Below are 23,281 nucleotides of genomic sequence, written 5' to 3'. Positions count from 1 at the left end.
TCTGATAATCACATTATGGTTGGAAATATTTAAGACAGTTTCTTATCAGACATTGACTGAAATCTTTTCGCTTTGCAATGGATGCAAAAAATAAATAGCATAACATTCCAGGTAGCAACTAACAAGTCACTGCCGGCATCCTCAGGAGTGCACATGCTCGCTGGCTTTGCATGCACACAAGAATTCCCAGCAGCGGCTAGACAGAAGGCACTAAAAGTTATGGTTTTTGCCTTCTGCGTGTGTAACAAAGCAACAGGATTTCAGCTGTTAACTGGAAGCCCATCCACTAGAGATAGGCACGAATTGAGCCACAAGCTGGGAAAATGAGCACACAAACAAACTGAGCTGGTTCATGGTAGGGTTCATGCTTCAGTTTGGGAAGGAAAGCCAGGCCACTGTCTCTGTTCATGCACGCACGTACAGGCAGGCAGATGCAGAGAGGCACTGGGTCCAGCTTCTCAAGGGAAGGGTCTGCTATCCCTGAATGTGGTGGTGGTGGTGGTGGAGGCAGGACCAGGTAGGGAGGCAACAGGGCAGGGGGAAGGCAGTGGCCAGCAGAGGCACTGGAGGTGAATGTGGTAGCCCACCCCCCCAAGGCACAAACCAGAAAAGTGAACTGCAAACTGGTTTCCCAGTGGGTTCTGAGTGGTTCATGGTTAGCCACAAACCATGAACCAACACAAACCACTGGTTTTCCATTTTGTGCCCATCTCTACTGTCCACCTACTCATATTTCAGTACACACATCATGTAACCCCTATGACTTTCTCTGATGCACCCACATTAGGCCTATCCAGTCATTTCCTATCCAGGTGGGCTAAAGAAGAAGGGAAGCAGGCTTGCCCTGCCTCCCTCTGTTGCTGCCCTGCTCATAAAGTAACATTTCTATGGACTCGTCAAACCAGGGCGGTTCTTTGTGTGAATTAGAACACAGAAAAAAAATCAAGGCTCTAGCTCACATGAAGAGCCTTCACAGATTGATGGCTCTCCCTTGTTCAGACCTGTAGTTTCATATGCCATGAGCAAAGCAGAAATAGGAAAGAACTATATCATACTACCTCTTTATATATTAAGAATCCCTGGACACTGAATACATCTTTTCTTGAACTGGTTTAAAATTTTCAGTTAATCTAACAGCAGCTAGAGGTTACCAAGGCATCTAGAAGCAGCTTTAGCTAATATATAATTACACTGAATTTATACTGAACACAGATGCTACTTGAGCCTCACAGCATTACCAAACTGAAGTACAACATGGGTAGCCGCCTAGAGTGGTCTAATATGATCAGATAGGCGGGATAGAAATAAAATAAATAAATAAATAAATAAATAGTCTGACCCCATGACCTAGCTCTCCTGCAAGCTACACCAATGTGACAGACCAGTAATCTATGTTTACTGTACTCAATTAAATGTAATTGAAAAGTATATTACTTTTAAAATCTCTGAGTTCTCACTAGTTGTTCATATGCCAATAATGCTCATTTTACCCAAATTTACTATTTAAAAAATTCCCCAAGAACAGATTATGAAGGTATGACGATCTATTGCTGCATGGCTCAACAAGTAAAAACTATTTTAGAAGTCAAATAGCAGGGGAATACAGAAGGTGCTTTTGAATGGCTAGATCATACCTGATCAAAGTTCCAAAGCACTTTAAAGGAATCAAACAATACCACCTTTAGAAACATCCTTAGTGAGCATCGCAGGAGCAAAAACCCTTACATTTAAAATCAGTCTAAGCCAAACACGAGGCTAATGTGAATGCTTATTTTAAAAATACTTCATAATCAAAGAGAAAGAGGCAGCCACCCCTAGCAAACTCTTTAGCACAGCAACATCAAGCACCATTTAATTTCATAAATAATTTACTTTAAAGCACAGTGAGCAATTGTATGACAGGCATCCGTTGTGCTTCCAGCCCATACAGTACTTCTAGTCTTATACACATTAGCACCATCTATCTGTATAATACTTCTATGCACAGATTTTGCAACATATGCATGCAACCAAATTTATATAGCTCCTTTGTAGAGCTTCTGGGCAAACTGTTGGGATAGAGGTACATCTAATAAGTTATATTGTATTACAAAAAGGACAGGCAGTGTTAATTCCATTAACACCAACAGGAGCTTGGCTCTTGATTTTTCTGGTGTGCGAAAATTTTTGCAATGAATTTACATATGCTCTATTCAGTGTTCTTACCAAACATTAACAAACATTGAGAGTAGAAAGCTGTTTAGCTATCAGAGTTGTTGAGGACAATTTGCAACCTTTATAAATTAATTTGAAGCCAGGTTGTTCTAAGAAGCAGACATTCAGGCCAGTACTATTGACCTTAAAGTAAATCTGGTCACTCATCATGCTTCATTAAGGGCATGGCCCACAGTAAAAAGATAAGAGAGACGGGGGAGAAATGAGGCAGAGAGGAACAAATTTGCCGGACAAGTGAGTAATAGCATGCAAAGGTTCATCATGACTTTGCTTGCACTCTTGTTAAGACTGAACCTACTGTCAGCCTTAGGTTGCCTCCATTCTCATAAATGGAGGAGATACAGAACTCTGTTGTTTTTGTTAGAGAGCTAGCCTACTAAATAATTAAGGCTTAACACTGAATAAATATATCTCATAAAGTGGCATCACTGGATATCACAATAAATAAATGCCCTATGAGCAAAACCACATCATTCCACATTTGCCTTATTTTCACGATCGCTCCAATAGAACAAAATAGCCAGAATTCCATTGGTGATTTATTCCCACTTATAGCTAACGGCCACTAAATAATTATTTGCTGCTCACATTCTTGAGCAAGCGTTATTCACATGGCTTGGCACATGACCAGGCATGTGAGCAGCAACTTATTAATTACTGGTAATTGTGACAAACCCAGACCTACTGGGATATGCCACAGTTTCACTAAGCTGCCACCAACCATTCCCTATAAGAAGTCACACAGACCAGGGATGGATTTTTAACAAATAAAAGAACAAGGTTTATTAAATAACACACAGGGAAAAATAAAAGGATCAAGTGAATAAGATACAGTAACATGGCTTAGTCTCAATCATACATACACACAGTTTGGTTCACACAGAACACTTAACTTGAAGCACAGACCCTGAACCTATCAGTTCTGGCTAACCCTACAGACACCTGAACCTATCAGGTTGGTACTGACTGACACACAGTAGTACCCTGTCTGACACACAGACTCCCACACCAGCTTCTTCTCTCAGCTCTCCTCCAGCTTCTAAACTTCTCCACACACGCTCCACATATATATACAGTACAGCCCCTCCTCCTGATGTCCCGCCTTCCACTCCCCATAGGATGGAACTTTCCCTCCAAACCCATGACAGACAGGTAACATCAGTGCTGTATGTAACACCTCCCCTCTTTATAAGTTGTTTTGTAGGGGGAAAGCTAAAGTGCTTTTCACCAAAAAAACAACCTGGACCCAAAACAAACAAAAACAGTCATATAATAACATACAATACCATACTTACTTATACTTACACTCTATTAGGCATTTAAACATTTACCATTAACAATACATCAAGTTACCTTTATTCATACAAACCAACATGTTTAATAAACAAGTACATTTGACTTTTTGTCATCAAAATATATACATAGTCCATGTTTCTTTCGCCGTCTTCATTCTTCAGGTCTTCTTGACAAGGTGTCAGCAACACAGTTCACTGACCCTCTGACCACCTTCACTTCAAAGTCATAGTCTTGCAGATTTAAAGCCCACCTCATAAGTTTACTATTGTGGGTTTTCATTGTCTTTAACCATTGCAGTGGTGAATGGTCAGTGCACAGAATAAAATGTCTTCCCCAGATGTAAGGCTTGGCCTTCTGGATCGCGTAGACTATGGCCAGGCACTCCTTTTCCACGGTTGCCAAATGTCTCTCACCTTTCTGGAGTTTCCTACTCAGGTAGGACACTGGATGCTGGTCACCATTTTCATCCTCCTGGCAAAGAACTGCTCCTACCCCGCTGTTAGACGCATCGGTGTAGATGATGAACTCCCGGTCGAAGTCTGGAGCACGCAGCTCCAGTTGATGAGCGCCTCCTTCAACCTCCGGAACGCCTCCTCACAGTCGCTGGTCCACGGGATGCGGTCATCAGCCTTCTTCCTCGTCAGATCGGTCAGCGGAGCCGCAATCTCGCTAAACCTCGGGATGAACTTTCTGTAGTAGCCCACCAACCCAAGAAATGATTTGACTTTTTTCTTGGTGTTGGGTCTGGGCCAATCACGAACTGCTTCTATCTTGGCCTCGAGGGGTTTTATCACTCCTCCCCCTACTATGTGACCCAAGTATTTTATTTCTGGGCTACCCAGCTGCAGTTTGTTCTCTTTGCAGAGCCTAGGCCAAAGCACTTCCTCCCCTGGGTCAAAGTGCCTCTCCCTGCCTTCCTGGTCATCCCAAGCTTTCTTTCTGACCTTTTGAGCTTGCAGGGTCTCTGCTGCTAGCTCTAGGTTTCTCTTTAGGTCATTCATCAAGGTGTCTATGTATGTCACAACGTCTTGTGGGTCATCCTGGGTGATCTGCTCCCAATTTTGTTTGATCAAATCAAGGGGCCCTTTCACCCTTCTCCCAGATAAAAGTTGAAACGGACTGAACCCGGTACTGGCTTGTGGCACTGATCGATAAGCAAACAAAAGGGATTGCAGCTTCTGGTCCCAATTGTTTGGATTCTCTGCCAAGTAAGCCCTAATCATGCGCATCAGAGTCCCATTGAACTTCTCAGTTAACCCATTACTTTCAGGGTGATAGGCAGTGGTTTCCTTGTGCTTAATTCCACAGATTTGCCATAACCGTTTCATGAGCTTCGATGTGAACGATGCGCCCAAATCTGTGATTATTTCTGAGGCAAATCCCATCCTGGACATATACCCCACCAAGGCATCTGCCACTGTGTTAGTTTCAATGCTAGTCAAGGGAATGGCTTCAGGGTACCTCGTGGCATGGTCCACAATGGTGAGAATGAACCTGTTCCCCCTCTTTGTGGCCTTGGGCAAAGGTCCCACAATATCCACCCCTATGCATTTGAACGGAGTGTCAATCACAGGCAAAGGGCACAACTTTGCTTTGGTCCTGTCGCGGCTATTCCCCTGCCTTTGACACACATCACATTGTTTACAGAACTCCCTGATCTGCTTCCCTATGTCAGGCCAGTAAAAATTCTGTGTGATTCTCTGCTGTGTTTTGTTCACCCCTAAGTGCGCAGCAAACATGTCAGAGTGCCCCCTTTGTAAGATCATGGGGCGATACTTTTCAGGTACCACTAGCTGACTTCGGATCCCATCTCCCCCTTTTGAGATATTCCTCAGGGTCTCCCTATATAAAATCCCCTTTTCCTCTCGAAATCTCACTGGGGTTTCAGGTGTTAGCTGGGCGTCAGTCACCTGTTCAAAATACTTTTGGAGAGTGGCGTCTGCCTTTTGCTCTTGGCCAAATCGGCTGTCTGTGGTTAAGGTTTCCACCACAGCTTCTGAACTCCCCTCTGCTTCCGTCTCTGGCTCATCAGTACCCCCCTGAACTGTCCCCGTGGTGGCTTGTGAACGTGTAATCACTAGCACCCGTTTCACATGTTCAGCCAGGTCATTTCCCACGAGCACGGCTGCTGGCAGAGTCGATGAAATCGCTAGCCGCCAAACTCCCCTCCAGCCTTGAAAGTTCACAGGTACCTCCGCTACTGGCAGTGAGATCACCTGCCCCTCAATCCCTGCCACCTTCATGCTCTCATTTGGGATTATATATTCCCTAGGAATAATATCTGGATGGCACAGGGTCACCTGGGAACAAGTGTCCCTCAGCCCCCGATACTGATGGTCAAGTATTCCTACGTCCACCCCTGCTGTCTCAAACAACTGTGAATCTGTTCTCACGAGCAAGCAGCGCTTGACCTCCACAAGAGGACCATTTTCCTCAGCCTGATCAGCAGATGTAACTGTTCCAGATTGAGTAGCCATGGCAACAGGCTCCCTCAGTGACAAGGAGCTTTGCTCTTTCTGGACACAGAACACAGCTTTTGGCTTGGTTCCACTCGAATCCTGAGGCACAATTCCTTTTAGCTGCTCTAATTTCTCACACTCTGAGATTAGATGGCCCTTTCCCTGACAGAAATAACATTTTCTGCTATATTTTGAGTCTTTCTCATCTTGTTTTGGTTTTCCCTCCAAAATCTGAGGTCTTGGTTTCATGTCTGAGGGCTTCCCTTCACCATGGGTCCCTCCCCCTTGCTGGTTTCTTCCTGGTCCCTGAGAGTACTTGCTGTAGGTTTCTTTGGGTTTATCTACAGATTTCCACTCAGCACCTAAGGGTTTTCTTATTTGATAAATAAAATCTGCGATCTCTGCTGCTTCGGCCACAGATCTAGGTTTCCTTTCCCTCACCTGGAATTTCAGTTCCCCACGCAGGACTGAATAGAACTGTTCCAGCGCTATCAAGTCTTTGAGCTGCTGAAAGGTCTCTGTCCCCTCCCGAGATAGCCATTTCTCTAGCAGCCTCACCAATTGGGCCCCCACTTGGGTAAAAGTCTGCTCTGGTTTCTTGGTGATTGACCTGAATCTTTGCCTCAGCTGTTCCGCATTTATCCCATGTCTGGCAAACACCAGTTTTTTAAACTCTGCAAAATCTTTCATCAGTTCCTGTGGCATCTCTGCATAGACTTCTGCCAGGCTGCCACTGATTAAAGATCGCATAATGTTCATCTTCTCAGTTTCCCTTACTGAGAAGTCCACAAACGCTCTTTCCACTAAGGAAAAGAACACCTCAGGGCAATCTCCCTTGTGGTACACAGGGAATTTCTTCAGGTCAGCTTTAGACAATTGGCCTCCCTCAGAATCCCTATTGTTATTATTGTTCTGGTTCATCAGTTCCAATTTTCTCAACTCAGACGCCATTTTCTCCCTCTCCAATCTTTCTGCTCTTTCCATTCTCTCTCTCTCTCTCTCTCTCTAATTCAAATTGCCGTTGTTTCTCTCTTTCCCTTTCCTCCATTTCCCTCACCCTCAGTTCATGCTGTTGGGCTATGAGCATTTTCCTGAGTTCTGGGTTCTGTTCTCCCGTGCTGTCACCCTGCACTGAGCCAAATTCATCCTCAGAACCTTGGTCTACCTGGGGGTCTTTCACTTCACCCATTTCTGCCATTTGGCTTCGAGTCAAGGGCATAATCCCCCCCCCCAGAACAGGCTGCTTTCAAAAGTCAAGCCTCAAAATAAAGCGACCACTTTTTTTTTCTTTTGCCTCAGAACCAGCTTTCTATAGATTGCTGCTGTTCTTCAGCACTAACTTGCAACAGTTGCGAGCCAGAGTCTACCCCCCTCTGCTAGGCCTCGCAGCAGGCAGGCTAAATCACTTCTACTACACAGTTTTGCCTCAGCTTTTTTCCCGCCAACACAGGTTGCCTCAGAGCTCCCTAATCTAGTCCCCAATCTGAGGTTACACGTTCTTCTACTAGCGCACCTCCCTGTGAGGTACACCTAGAAGATTACCTACGTGCTCTCAGATTGTCCCTGACTAGACCCCCCTTGCTCTGGGCACACTTGCCAAGGCTTTGCTGGACCACTGGACAACTGGACCAGTCGTATCCCACACGCTGGACACCAATCAATGTGACAAACCCAGACCTACTGGGATATGCCACAGTTTCACTAAGCTGCCACCAACCATTCCCTATAAGAAGTCACACAGACCAGGGATGGATTTTTAACAAATAAAAGAACAAGGTTTATTAAATAACACACAGGGAAAAATAAAAGGATCAAGTGAATAAGATACAGTAACGTGGTTTAGTCTCAATCATACATACACACAGTTTGGTTCACACAGAACACTTAACTTGAAGCACAGACCCTGAACCTATCAGTTCTGGCTAACCCTACAGACACCTGAACCTATCAGGTTGGTACTGACTGACACACAGTAGTACCCTGTCTGACACACAGACTCCCACACCAGCTTCTTCTCTCAGCTCTCCTCCAGCTTCTAAACTTCTCCACACACGCTCCACATATATATACAGTACAGCCCCTCCTCCTGATGTCCTGCCTTCCACTCCCCATAGGATGGAACTTTCCCTCCAAACCCATGACAGACAGGTAACATCAGTGCTGTTGTGGTTTACAATTTATATTTGTTCCAGCACAAATCTCCAATAACACTCAGACCATTGTAGGTGGGAAAGGATCTGTTTTCAATCATTTCAGTGTGCAGGAGACATAATAATGAGTTCAAGTTACAGGAAGAGAGACTAAAATATTAGGGGAAACATCCTGCATATTAGAGCATACAGCAAAGGAGAATTGGGAGGTGGTAAGCGCTACAACACTGGAGTTGTTCAAGAGGAAGATGGGCAGCCATCTGTCAGATATACTTTCATATGGATTCCTGCACTGAGCAGGGGGTTGGCTTCAATAGCCTTCTAAGCCCCTTCCAACTCCATCATTCTATCACTCTACGACCTTAAGACTACTCAATGTTGTTACAATGGCAGTATCCATTTGCATTCAGTCAATCCCTCAAAACATGATGCAATTCCAGATGCTGATACAGGAAAAGGCATTTAAAAAAGAAATTTTGGCACAAATCTGTAGGACTAAAATGACACACTCTCTCTGCTTAACATATACAACATGAAAAATTTATGTGAGCTATTACATAATTAGAATGGTTCTAAAATCTAATAATGACCAGAATTCCACTGGTGTTTGCATAAGGCTTGTGTAACTTGTTGAAGCTAATTGATTACATATCAAACACATCTTAGTCACGTACCTGATTATGCCACTGAGATATATCCTATCACCTTGTCAATTTGGAGTAGCAAGTTATGAAAGATTTACTTGAAGTTTAGCAGGATTACAGCCAATGTGTCTTAACTGTAGATATGGGATGTTCAAATTATCAAATATCTGCTTCTCTTTGTTCACCCAGAACCAACAGCTCAGCACCATGCCTCAGATCACTATGTGAAGATATGAAGGAGAAGAATCCTTTGCAAACTTACAACACTCTTTGTTGATTTTAATGCACCAGACTAGCACAGCTGTTCCGGTGGGAACAGGAACTAAGACCATGCAACTGGAAGGAAAACAAAGTCCCCCTTACAGGGGAAAAAGACACTTGAGGATATTTCATTAGTATAGGCCCAGTATGTACACAATATTTACCTACAGTATGTCCTAAGAATGTGAAGAACTATTGTTCTCAGCAAGATAGGATACCGCAATATATCACATCATCTCAAAAGCTTGTTGGACTTCTCTCTAGCATGGCAACAAGGTTTCCACAAAGTTAGTGTCTTTTCCCTTAGCAGAGCAAAGCACACTTGCACAACTAGCACAGACAACAAGCTATCTGCTTCTGGTTTGTTTTTGTTTTTATTAGTCCACGCAACAACATAGCAACTATCATAGCTTAATTACACAATTTGGGCAAAAACATTCTCACAAATTCAAGACTGACCAAAACATCTCACTACCAAGCTCAACACTTCCCCCATTTTTCATACTCAGAAGGAAGATATGAATCTCTTGTGTGTCCCATAAGAACATGTTTCAGTGCCTATAAGTGTAGGAGGGAGCAGCACCCCGATCCCAATACATATCCATAAGTATTTTTCATCAAATGTGTACACAGCAGATATACAAGATTCAGAGAAAGCAGATAAGGTTCATGATCTTGCATACTAAGAGACAGAAAATTTTCTTGGCAAATGTAAGGCAGGTTTCAGGTTCCACTGACCTCTAAAAATGGTGTGCTAGTTGTTTATGTTAACTATTCCAGGTGTATCCAAACACCAGTATGGCTGACAATAACACGGCTTACATTAACCGTTTTGCACAGATCAAGTCTTACAGAGAAAGAAACACTTTATTTAATTTTGTGTTAGAAAGCAAATATGTTATTAATGTAGATACCCCTTTATATGTATTTTTAAGTAGAATATAATACCCAAAACATTAGGCTTCTGTTCAATAGACAAGAAATTCATTTTTTTTCCTATAGACATATTTGCAACAGCAGGATATTACACAAAAGTCACTTGTGTAGAAAGGCAGGTTTAAAATACGCCGAATCAGAAAGTGATCCTTCTCCTTGGCCCAGGTGTTTCATTTGTTTGTGGTAAATGGAGAAAGGCTGCCAAACCCAGTTCCACAACTAAATGAAGATCTGAGGAACATGCACTCCCAGCGGTGATGGAAAGATCAATGGCAAAACTCTGGGATAAACAAACAAGGGGGAAGTTATCAGCTCTTATCTTTTGATGAGAAAATGCACTGTTTTCCAATTGAAGGCTTATTAGATTCAGCCAAATGGGACTGTAATGGCTACATGAAAGACATGTCTCCATTATTACAAGAGCCATGGCCCATTGTAACATCTTACATATACGTAATTAGAATGCCCACCAAATTGTTGATGCTAAATGGTAGAAGTAAGAAGAGTAATATATTTGAAATAAGGTGCTCAGAAACTAATATCAGCTTCAGGACTGACAATAACAGACAAGAGAGAGATACGTGTTCACTTGCAGTCCTACAAATGAAAGCTCACATATTGTACATTTTTTAATTTTTTATTAGTGGCCTATAAAGGTATTGCCTTTTCTTGCATTTGTTCACTTGTATGATACACACAGATGATTATATTGACATGACATCCATTATTACAACTACTACCACTAATACTATTAATAGTCTATGAATGCAAAAAGTCAGAGTGTGACAAGGTTGAATTCTGATCAGTTGAAGTTTTGCAAGATCATCTAGGGTTATACCCAGTTCTTAGTCTCAGCTAAAGTAGGCTTGCTACATTGACTTACCACAATTCTTGGAAATTGCGGATGTACTGGAAATACATCTACTCTAGATAGGATGAACAATTGGTTTTAGATCCTAATATTCGCTTGCTTGTTTTTAAGTAATTTGTTATACAGAAATAAAATGATTTCAAATCGGATTTGAATGCTATAGTGTTTAAATACTACAGGAAAAGCCAGGAGGCAAGCCGAATCCTTAATAGTTAGAATTTATAGAACTTTAAACAAACTGGGTATTGCCGGAATGAGATTAATTTATGACACAAGGAAAATATGGCTATCTAGCATCTTGACCAGATTAGTAGCAAGACTTTCTATACATCATTTGAAGTAACTGTTGATCATTTTATTTTTGTTAATAACTTCTGAGGCAGCTTTGAGATTTATGGAATACAGTGGTGCCTCACATTACGATCGCTTCGTTTAACGACGAAATCGCATTACGATGAACTTTTTGCGATCGCAAAATGATGTTTCCTCTGGGGGAATTTCGCTTTGTGATGATCGGTTCCCTGCTTTGGGAATCAATTCTTTGCAAAACGACGGTTTTCCAACAGCTGATTGGCAGTTTAAAAATGTCCACCGGGTAAATAAAATGGCTCCCCGCTGTGTTTAGGGACAGATTCCTCGCAAGACAGGCAGCGAAAATGGCCGCCTTATGGAGGATCTTCGCTGGACGGTGAGTTTTAAGCCCATTGGAATGCATTAAACAGGTTTTAATGCATTCCTATGGGCTTTTTAATTTCACTTTACGATGTTTTCCTTCTACAGCAATTTTGCTGGAACGAATTAACATCGCAATGCGAGGCACCACTGTATATGGAAACACTCTTTACCAGAATATTGCAATCTATATTCTTGCAGCTCTCAGAAAACAGAGTTAAATACAAATCTTCTGTTTCTATTACATTTCAAATGTTTTAAAATAATTATTTGGGGATCTAAAAGGTAACTAATATCCCATGATCATATAGTAGAAATAAATGATCTTACCAGTACTTTTTAATTTTGGAGCACAGCCAAAATACAAGCAAAAAATTGGCATAATGAAAATGACACCTCTTACAAATACTTGTTAATCTGAATAAATAGCCTGAGTTGTACGGGGGTGGGTGGGTTGTGGAGTCAAATGCTCTTGGTAAGTTCTCTTTTTTAAAAGTTTTCCTCAAGCTACTAACAATAACATTTACTGACATCAAGTAGACTCCTACTTACAGCAACCATTTCCATGGTTTTCTAGGTCTAATGGTTTACCAGTCCCTTCTTCTGCAGCTGCTCTCCAACCATGCAGCTAGCCCAAGGCCCTACAGGCTGACTGTTCCCCTAAGAGGCATAGCGAGGAATCGAACTCCCAACTCGGACACCCAACTCACTAAGCTATTTAGTCAACTCTTATTCTAAATAACCTTCAATTAAATTTACTAATAAGATAGTTAACAATGTTTCATATTTCATATTTCTCTTATATAAATTATTTTAAGGCCTTAGTGTTCAGTAAAGTAAACTCCCTGAAACTATAACGTGTTGATTTATCACGTTCCCTTTGATTTACTGGGTCTACTCCAGTTGGAATTAATAACTAGATTTAGGCCTCAGTCAAAATAAGACTGTTAAAAATAAGACTGTATAATCAAATTATAAAATTGGATTAATCAAAATTATCTGCTGAAGCTATTGCTTATCCATTTGTAGTTTTTGTACTGTACAGTATATGCAATACAGTAGGTCACATTTGGCAAAAGTACAATATAAAAGTTTTTAAATTGTTTTATTTGACTTTGACTCTCTTATACTTTGCTTTTGAAATGACAGCAAATCCATTAAAACAGATACGCATATTCTTATCTAGCCTTCACTACTTTCATCAAGTTGGTGCCAGTCATAACAGGAAGTTAATTTCATTACATGATGATATTAAACATTAGGGACTCCAATACCTCCTTCATACACTCTGGATATTATAATACAGCAGTAATTCTTTCTGGTTTATTCATCAAGATAAACATAAAAATCATTTTTTGTCTTTGTGTAATTACAGCTTCTGCAGAACATGTACGTATATTAATGAACAAAAAGAGAATTATATGGAACATATTCAGTTTAACTGCTCGTATCCAGACTCTGAAAAGTGACTTAAAAATCATTTGTCATGTCATTCATTATAGCCCCATTCATTAGTATTAATATTTACAAACAACTGTTCCATGTTTTCCTGTTCCTGCATTTATTTTTAGATTGTTGTTACTTTCAAAAAATACCCTTCAGGTTTTTTTTAACTTAGGAGCATTTGTTTATCTCGTCTTGCTTTAAATCTTAAGGTATTTCACAATAACAAATGCACCAATGCCAACAGCTAAAACAATAAAAACAGTAAAATCCATTAAAATACTTCATTCAAAAACCCAGATCCTGTTAACAGTTCAGCAAATAATCAGGAAACTTCTGAGTACCCTGATAGGTCTTCAGTTTGTGGGGAAAAATATTTAAGACTGAAAGCCTGCCTAATTTCTATGATAAGCCAGAGAAGATCCTATTTCATTGGGATCAAGGTTATAAAGGAAAAGACCCTCTTTCACTGGGACCTGTAGAAGAAACAAACCTAATAACCTGGGCATTCTATACACTATACTATACAGTTTCATAAAGTTATATTCAATCTGTCTTTCAATCTAAATATTTAAATAGTGCTTGTTTTCAGGAAATTCCACTTACATTAGCTAAATCATTTTAATATCATTGTTCATATTAAAAGCAATCTACTATAGTTTTTTGACCGAACTCCGAAAGGCAGTGGAAGACAGGAGGGCCTGGCATGCGGTGGTCTATGGGGTCACAAAGAGTCAAACACGACTTAAAACAACTATAGTTCACTTTGTAAGTTTAGATCCAATAAGGTTGTCCTAAAATTGATTTAGTTTCAGAAAAATAAAGTTCCAGTTGAATAAATGTGAAAACAAAATTGTCTGAATACACAGCAATTTTAGGTATCATTAAACCCAACCTTTATTCTTTTAAAAGGGCAAAAAGTCTTCCTTGAATGGTTATAGCAAGATCTTGTTTTAAACTTATGCAAAGGACAGAGTTAAAGCCACAGTAATATCAATTTCCCCACCCATGAACCTGGTCTTGTGCCAGCAGCTTCAACTCCGTCCTTCCTCAGCCATAATGAAAGGGAGAGCCATAATTGATATCTACAGATGTGCATAGGCCTCCGTTGCTTACCTTCTTTACAGAAGCAAGATTGTTGTGGGGTGACTGTGTGGTTAGAAAAGAGGTAGCTGTCCAACTTTCTGGCTAGTTCTTCCATGGACAGATGGAAGTTGGTTCCACCCAATCCCAGTTTTTCAACTGATAGAAAAAAAAAACTGGGTGTCTGGGTAGTTCTGTGGGTTGGAGCATCTTGCTGCTAAGTTATAGACTGGAAGTTTGATTCATCATCATCATCATCATCATAGAACCGTGGAGTTGGAAGGGACCCCATGGAAGTCCAGCCCTTGCGAAGGAGGCACAGTGGGGAATCAAACACCTAACCTTTGCCTCTGCAGCCAGATAACTAAACCACAGAGCTATCCTCACTGTGCCTCCCAGCAGAAAAGCTAACCTGTGAGCCTCAGGCAGGCTGCAGAGTCCCAGACCACCACCAGAAAAAGGGACTGGTAAACCACTTCTGAGTCCTTTATAGCTAGGAAAACCAGGGAAGCCAAAAGTGACTTGACAGCACATTATTATTCAAAAGAACTGAGAGATACACAAAACTATGGGAGCTGCCATCTGGCAACCAACAAATGCCAGCAAGACAAATCTTTTTTCCTTCTATCTAGGCTAAGTAAGTTCAGAAGCTGAACTCTTAATTCCTTGCCTTAAAAGTTTTTGCTGGAAACTGCTGTACCATATCGTATCAAAAGAAAAAACAGTGGGAGGAAATTTATTTGTTTGTTTGTTTGTTTGTTTGTTTATTTATTTATTTATTTATTTATTTATTTATTTATTTATTTATTTATTTATTTATTTATTTATTTATTTATTTATTGTATTTATACCCCGCCTATCTAGTCATTTCAACCACTCTAGGCGGCTTACAACACAAGGATAACAAGTTCTTAAAAAATTTATAACAATTAATTAATTAAATGATTGTATAAGATGGGAAAAATAAAAATAAATCAAATAAAGAGAAAAAAAAGTAAAGAGGACAGGAATTAACTGGAAGGGAAGGCCTGCCTATACAGCCATGTTTTTAGTTGGTTCTTAAAAGTACCCAGCGAGGGTGCAGCACGAATCTCTGGAGGTAGGTTATTCCAGAGACGAGGAGCCACCGCCGAGAAAGCCCGGTTTCTAGTTCTTTCTTTCCGGGCCTCCCTCAGCGTCAGGCTCCTCAGCCTCACCTCCTGGCTCGCGTGGGTGACACGGGTAGAACTAGTTGGGAGTAAGCGTTCCGCCAAGTATCGAGGTCCTAAACCGTTTAGGGCTTTATATGTAAGCATTAACACTTTGAAGTCAATGCGGAAACGGGTGGGCAGCCAGTGCAGCATGGCCAGAGTAGGAGAGATATGTTGGTATTTTCTCACTCCAGTAAGGAGTCTGGCTGCCGCATTCTGCACCACTTGAAGTTTCCGCATCAGCTTCAAAGGAAGCCCCACGTAGAGTGCGTTACAGTAGTCTAATCTAGAAATTACGAGCCCAAGTACTAAGGTAGTTAGCGTCCCCGTGTCTAGGTAAGGTCGCAGCCGGGCAATCCGCCAAAGGTGGGAAAAGGCAGTACGGACTACCGATGCCACCTGTGTTTCCATGGTGAGCATCGGGTCCAGGTGTACCACCAGGCTGTGGACCCCACTCTTCGCAGCCAGGGCCACACCCCCCCCAAACATTAGGGAGTTTCCCAAGCCACCATCCACAGGGCCACCCACCCTCAGAACAACCTGAGCACCTATTAATGCTTCAATTCTGGATGGATGAACATGGTAGTTTCAGTTTCTGCCATATTTGCTTTTTCTTTCTTTAATCTTCACTGCAAATATGAAAACAAAATCCCAATGTTGGTAAATTTTCTGATCTAAATGAACTGAACTGAAATTCTCATAATCCTTACCTGGGACCATGTACAACTTTGGAAACATAGGGAATCTGAAAGCTAAAGTCTAGCACTCATCTTAGACCTGAGCTCTTTTCATAATGTAATTCTCAATATTCAACGCCACAAATTGTATTTGGTTTAAAAACAACATTTAAAACAAAGGGACACAAAAGCACAATGAGCTGGGAACTTGTCACCACATTAAACTATTGCCACCTGGTGCTAGATGCCATGGAGGAAGTTCTGCAAGCCTTTTAAAGCTCTACTTTATATGCCATGTGATTACATTAAATTCAGAAATCAGATTAAAATACTGAATCTGAAAGAAGCAAGCTCAGATAACTTGATTATCCTGACTGGAGACACTATAATATACCTCAGCACAAAGTCAAGGGCACGATTTTTACATTGCCTGTCCTGAGCAAAATAACACAACCCCAACAAAAAGGGTGTCTGTGTGGAAAACAGCATTTCAAACTAGACACTTTTCTCTGTGGCAAGAGGTGTTTGCCACATCCAGTGAGCGAGATGCCATAACCACAACTCATTGATCTTTTTTTTTTTTCTGGACAATACTCCACAAGGGCACTGGACTAGAGCTTGGAAACATTAGATTTTATTTATATTTTTTGCAAACTCTGCTTCTGTGAAATGCAACTCTTAGCATCTCCTGTCCAACATGGCTATTGGCCATCTGGGCTGGGGGATTCTGAACTGCTTGCTGGATAGCTTAGGGATTTAGCTATCTGGCTGCAGAGGCAGAGGCTGGGAGTTTGATCCCCCCCCCCACTGTGCCTCCTTGACAGCGGCTAGACTCAGTGATCCATAGCATCCCTTCCAGCTCTGCGGTTCAAAGATGATGATGAAGTGGTCATTCAAATAATAATGCTTCCACCCAGCACTGAGGTGGATACTACAATTTGTTTCCAGTCATTGTGGAATTTTCCTTTCTTCCCTTCCTTTCTTCAGTCTTCTACATTCCCTGGAAATTGACTCAAGGATTTCCCCATCTGCCAGTTCCAATTTCTGGAGGGCAGCAACATGGAAAGGGAGTCTATGTTGTTGCTTTAACTCTGCCACTTAAAAGTAAGAATGTTTTAAGGGAACTGCAGCATTGTTTATTTCTGTGACACTACGTAAACAATATGCCACAGAACAGGGCTTGTCGTATCATTCACTCTCTAACCCCACTAGATACTTGTTTGAGAAGTCTACTATTACAAAACCATATCCACAGTTACAAAGCTTAACCTAAACATCAAAACCTGAATGTCATACTTAGAAATAAAAGCCAGAATCTGCAACAATGAAGATATTCCTAACTCGGTGCTTCAAATTACATATGTGATTTCTCATTCACACAAGTTGGACATTAACTCTTCCATTTCAAAACATGCATCATGGTAAATATTCATCCCTAGCAATGAGTATGTGTCGTTATATTCACTTTTCTTATGTTTCCATGCCAACCTCGCTAGCTAACCCATCACAATGCTCACCCTTAGTTTCAAGGAAATGTACTCAAATGTGCAGTTCTGCAACACTCATACATCTTCTCTACCTGTGTGTGCCACCCTCCAAATGACAACTACCTTGAAAACACTGTCAGAAATAAGAGGTTTTCACTTAACTTTAGTATGTTTATTCAGCAATAGAAACCAGTCCAGAAGGCTGAGCAGGGAGCGTCGACAGTGGGAATGGAGCTGTCCAAAACCAGACGCAGTTGACCGCTCCCCTCACAGGATGGTGGCTGCAAGAAGAAAGGACTGCTGGGGTGGGCACAGAGACCATGACTTGAGGCCTGCCTCCCACAATAATTGTAGTGGAGGACAATAGTAGTTGGCCGCAGGTATCTGTGCTTCTGAGGAACAGGGGGCGGGCCAAAACTGAGGTGGCACATGATGACCAAAATCGTCATTGCAGCAGATGATGATTCCAGCACCTGCAAAACATTCGGCTCCTCCTACTTCTGCCAGACAGCACCCAGGCTCTGCCGAGCCCCGCAAAACCAGGCTCTGCCGTGCCTCTCAGTGGCGGGATCCTCACTCCTCACAGTGTTGGGCTTCGACGAACTTCTCAGACTCCGGGCTCCGACAAGCCCCACATCACCAGGCTCCACCGAGCTTCACAGGGTCAGGCAGCTCCACAATCCCTACACCAGGCTCTGCCTTGCGGCTCCAATCTTGCCAGGCACGGTTGTGTCTTCCGGAACACAACCACAACGGCATTCTCAGACGAGGGAAACTTATTCTGGCCGACCTTCTGACTGTTCACTTCTCCGTGTAAAGCTTGGCAAATTACTCACTTCTTCTGCTCAGCAAAGGGCAGGGAAAGTGGGGGCGGGGAAAACCTTTTTTATTATATATAAACTATTGCTGATACATTGCATCAGTCATAAATTTAAAAAAAACATTTTTTGTCTTCTCTTAAAAGGCCAGTCAAGAAACTGCCTGCAGTTGAAGCCATTGCCATGAATTTGGCTGCAAGAGATTTAGCAACTGGTGCTTTAAGATAATTTAAAGTCATTTTTTGAATATTTTCTATAACTAATGTAGTCTATATATAGTTTTTTTAAAAAAGAAAATCCACTTTTCCTGCCCTCTACTAAGCAGAGGAAGTGATTAATTTGTCAGTATTATGATGCGGCTCACTTATTAAGCTACTTCACGACCGTGGCAAATTCAAATTGGAAGGTTTGCTTTGGAATGGTTCCAGTGATCACATGCACTGGAAGCAGTCCAAACCAGAGTGATCTTCCCTGCACCAGGAATATAGAAGCCCCTTGATAGGAGTGAGGTGTCAGCAGGAACACCCTGGGGCAGACTAATGCATCTAGCAAATATGTTGTTCGATAGCCATCTTTAAGAGCGCACCAGGCCATCCCTGCAGCTATCCAAACAGCGCTCTAAATAGCCCATTTAGTTAGCCTCTGACACAAAAAATAAAGGAAACAAACTGAACCAAGCCAATTTGGGAAAGGATGATGTACAACTTTTTAAAACCTGCTTCTGCCCATTCTTTAGGGAAGCCTACAATAAATATACTATCCAGGAATATATATATGTGAAATTATATTTATCAGCAATCACATTGGCTTAATAGGACAGACAAAGCATGGCAAATGTTTACATATCAAAAAGCAAAAAAGAGAGACTCTTTGGTCCTCCAGATGCATTATAGCTCCCATAATCCTTTATCATTAGCCGTGTTAACAGACACTGGGAGTGGAGGGGATTGAAGTTCAAAATATCTCAAGTTTCTTATTTTATACTCTGTTTCATGCAGATTGTCACTGGTGGAGCAATTAACCATTAAGATGACTGCAACACATAACTCAGAAAAGTTCTCTTTTTTTTAATGTCTACTCCCAGAAACCCCTAGGCAACATGGCCATGGCCCATGTTAACTGGTGAATTCTGGGAGCTGCAGTCCGAAAAGCAACTCTTCCATGCTTTGCTATATACTGTATTTGCTAGGTATCTTGTAGTTATAATCACTTGCAACTGCTCTTATTTAGATGCTATTCTGGATCCAGTACGACTGTAAGAGTTCCCATATAGATACTTCTTGTCACTGTTGTTTGGCTAAATTCTAGCTACTGTAAAATATGAATCCCAACAGGGCACTAGGGGAAGTATATCTAGCCCTATTTGTTCACTGCTTATTCACCACACTTAATTACATTCCACCAAAGGAAATGATCCACTATGTTCAGACAGCCATAAACGCCACACTGAGGGAAGTGGCAATGGTCTCTACAGTCTTGAAAGACAATGCCGTAAAACTGTTTTAAATAAACCTCTCCTAGACTCTGACAATTATGCCAAACTCCTTGAAAAATATCCCTTTTCTAGGCAAGTTGCCAATATAAATAGGCAGCCTGCCCTGGGGGAAGACACAATAGTGAAAGCAGTATGGAATTGGTTTGTGCTTGTATTGCCAGTATTGTCAGACCAGCAGCCTGATTTAAAACTGCAGATTAACTACCAAACACTGTCCTAATGTAGCTCATAATGAGTTTGCACCAGTACTCAGGCATAACTGAGCAGCCTTAATCACCTTCCACACATGACATTTGTTATCAGATTTGGTTTGGTTTAAGCAGCTGCTTGCAGATACAATTTAATATGGTAGCCTTTGAACACATTGCATGAGCAAGCAAGATAAAGGTCTAACCAAACTCCCTGTCAAATAAATATTTGGCACCATTCACTGGATTCTGATTAATCCTTCCATTTGTGAGCTTCCATGATGAGGCTGGCTTCCTTATTCTGGGCCCAAGGAGGCTGACTTTGGTAGGAAAAGCAAGAAATAAAAAATTGGCAAGAAGCTATGTCTTACACAGTATACAGAATCTCATCAACACTTGAGGAACACTTGGAGAAAGGAAGAAAAGAAGAATACAGGAACATATCTTTTTCAGAGATTATGATAAGGCAATGTCAGCCAAAGTACAGCATTCTTCCTCACCTGATTCGCCAAGAACAGAACAGGTCTAGAACAAAAAGATCACTAAGACAGGGGTGTGAATCTTCATACACAGGGAAGAGATACAGCAAATTGCTCACACTGTGAGGATGGATGAGCTGTTCTGTCAGCTCTTGACAGAAGAAGATAAGGTGAATAATAACAATTCCATGCACAAATCAAGCAATAATAATAATTTTGTGTCATCAATTCTAACTTATAGTGAACCTTTGCAAGATTTTCTGGGTAGAGAATGCTCAAAAGTGGTTTACCATTTCCTTCTACTGAAGATGCCCAGGGACTGTGCAGCTTGCCCAAGGCCACATAGGCTGGGTCTTCTGGGATGCACAGTGGGGGTTTGAACTTCAAACCTCTGGCTCCGCAACCAGATGCCTAAAACTTTGAATTATCCAGACAGCTCCTGAATGTTATAATGGAGATAATACCAAATGCACCACACAACAATAGCTGCTGCTGTTTTGTTGCACAGACTTCCATGGACTTCTACAAAGCTTCAGTGGGGGTGTTTCAATGCTTTCTAAACATCAACCAGTTGTTCTATGCTTGTGGTATGGATTCTTTGCTCTCATAAGAAATAAAATGCTACATTTGTGCAGAAATAATTTGCGCAATTTAAAAAGACCTTCGTGAGAAAAAATAGCGCTCCTTGTCTTGCTCTTGCACAGAGGCAAGGAATCTCATACAGCTTGAAAATTCTTCATCTCAATGTCTTATTAGGTCAAAACATACTAAATGGTTGAGAACAAAGACTTTAGTATGCATTGTTTAGAGATCTGCTCAGAACTAAATGCCCAGGTAACCCCAGTCTCTGACAAGGGTTTTCAACTATCTAGGTGGCTTGACACCTCACTGGGCAGCCACCTAGCTGTGGAACCAGCGGTCAGGAGTTTGATTCCCCATTGTGCCTCTTAAGAGGAAAACAAGCCTTTGTAGCTTTGGGCTATCAGTACAGCCCCACAGCACCCTGAGGAGAAGGGAAGAGTAAACCACCTCGGAGCACTCTATACTTGGAAAACCCTGGAAAACATAGCTCCTGGTAGCATTTTGGCAGCCGACAGGCACTCCTCAGAACCCCCTTAGTACTGGGCTAAAACTTTCATCATCTGCACTGGGTATGCCCAGATTATGGAAGGCATCTCTAAACACATAGACTATCAAGAACTAGTTGACGTCAATAAACTACAGGGCTTTGTGCATGCTGAGACAGATGTGCAACATGGATACTACTGTGTTTCCCTGAAAATAAGATGCATTAGGGATTATTTTCAGGGGATCTTTTTCTTTTTCATGAACAACAATCTACATTTATTCAAAGACAGTCATGCCATCTTCTTTTGGTTGCTGCACAATGGTGGAGGGTGGAGTTTCATTTAACTGGGGCTTATTTTGGGGGTAGGGCTTATATTACGAGCATCCTGAAAAATCATATTAGGGCTTATTTTCAGGTTAGGTCTTATTTTTTGGAAAACAGGATATTTAAGCTTTTTCTGAAGAAATATGTAGACAACCAAGCTGTTCAAACAAGAGAAAACAGCAGAGTACAGTACTATATTCCTATAGAAAAATGTCATTCCTCACAGTGCATTTCTTAAGAGTTTATGCATACACACACACATTCACATGATTTTCCACTGTCATAACATCCATATCATCTTTGGAATCATTCACCATCTGCCATGCATTTCCCCGAAACACTGCCTTGTACTAGCTTAAAACTGTATTTTCATTCCATTCTTGGCTTTTATTTGCTCTACAGATAACACTTCTTGCAATGTTTTTCATGAACAGCCCCCCATTATTTTGATAAATGTCTACTCTGAAATAGTAAGTCAGATCTTATCTCACTCAATATTTCCAAGTGAATATTAAAAATAATAATAGCCCTCCCTCCACCCCATCCACTCTTACATATGTTACAATGACACTACAAGCTTTGGGTCAGGATGCATTTGCCATGTCTAAGCCACCAAGAACAATGTTGAAAGTTATGTTCTACTTTAGATCTGCCTTATCCCAGGTCCCCAGGTCCAGATATGGAAAACCATATATTTCTTTTTCTCTAATTTGTTTAGAGAAAAAAAAGAAGTACTGTATATAGTTTTCCCTGCTCTATTCTTGGCTTCAACTTGCCCCAGCAGTAAATTACAAGTCCTGCGGAATAAAACCATCTAGGTCCATCTAGTTTGGCATCCTATTCCCACAATGAAAAAATCCAGTGCCTCTTAAAAATCCACTGACAGGGATTTATTATTCCTTTCTTCTGGGTACATCCTAGGATTGTGGAGCTTGCCCAAGGCCACACAGGAGTGGCCTTAGAGTGGGGAATCAAACTCCCAACCTCTAGCTCTGCAACTAGATACCTACACCACTATGCTATCCAGCCAGCTTATCCATCCCACATGCAAATGTATAGAACTGTTGCAATTACAGATAGTGAAGCATGATAAAATATTTTGTCTGCTGCCAACCTGCCATCTCCTACCAACACTACATTCCACAATTACCCATTGATTGATTGATTGATTGATTGATTGATTGATTGATTGATTGATTGCATTTATATGCCGCCCATCTAGACATAGTCTACTCTGGGCGGCTCACAATTTAGAAGATAAAAACAATTTAAAATATACAGTTTTACATTAAAACAAAATGATATAAAATGTAGTATAAATTTATGATTTTAACAGTTAATTTAAAGCAAAGAGTCCCAAGATGGCAAGAATAAAAGAAGAAAAATAAGATGTTTGATTCTCTGACATGCCAGTACTAACTTTAGGTATTATGTGCATCCCCTAATTCCTCTGTTCTCCTTATCTGCCAAACTGAAGAAAATTATAAATAGGCTTAGTGCCTGAAAACCTGTAAATGTCCCCTCA

At 41.2% G+C, this 23,281-nt stretch overlaps 1 protein-coding gene across 3 annotated transcripts in view; it reads right to left on the bottom strand.

Moving 5' to 3' along the window:
• Window positions 1-23,281, bottom strand: part of CDK14 (cyclin dependent kinase 14) — a 302,744-nt gene that overhangs the window by 250,904 nt on the left and 28,559 nt on the right. The window lies entirely within an intron of this gene.

The sequence above is a fragment of the Pogona vitticeps genome, chromosome 6, assembly GCF_051106095.1.
Source record: "Pogona vitticeps strain Pit_001003342236 chromosome 6, PviZW2.1, whole genome shotgun sequence".
In the NCBI taxonomy this organism is placed as follows: domain Eukaryota; kingdom Metazoa; phylum Chordata; class Lepidosauria; order Squamata; family Agamidae; genus Pogona; species Pogona vitticeps.
This window is presented reverse-complemented; position numbering and strand designations above follow the sequence as displayed.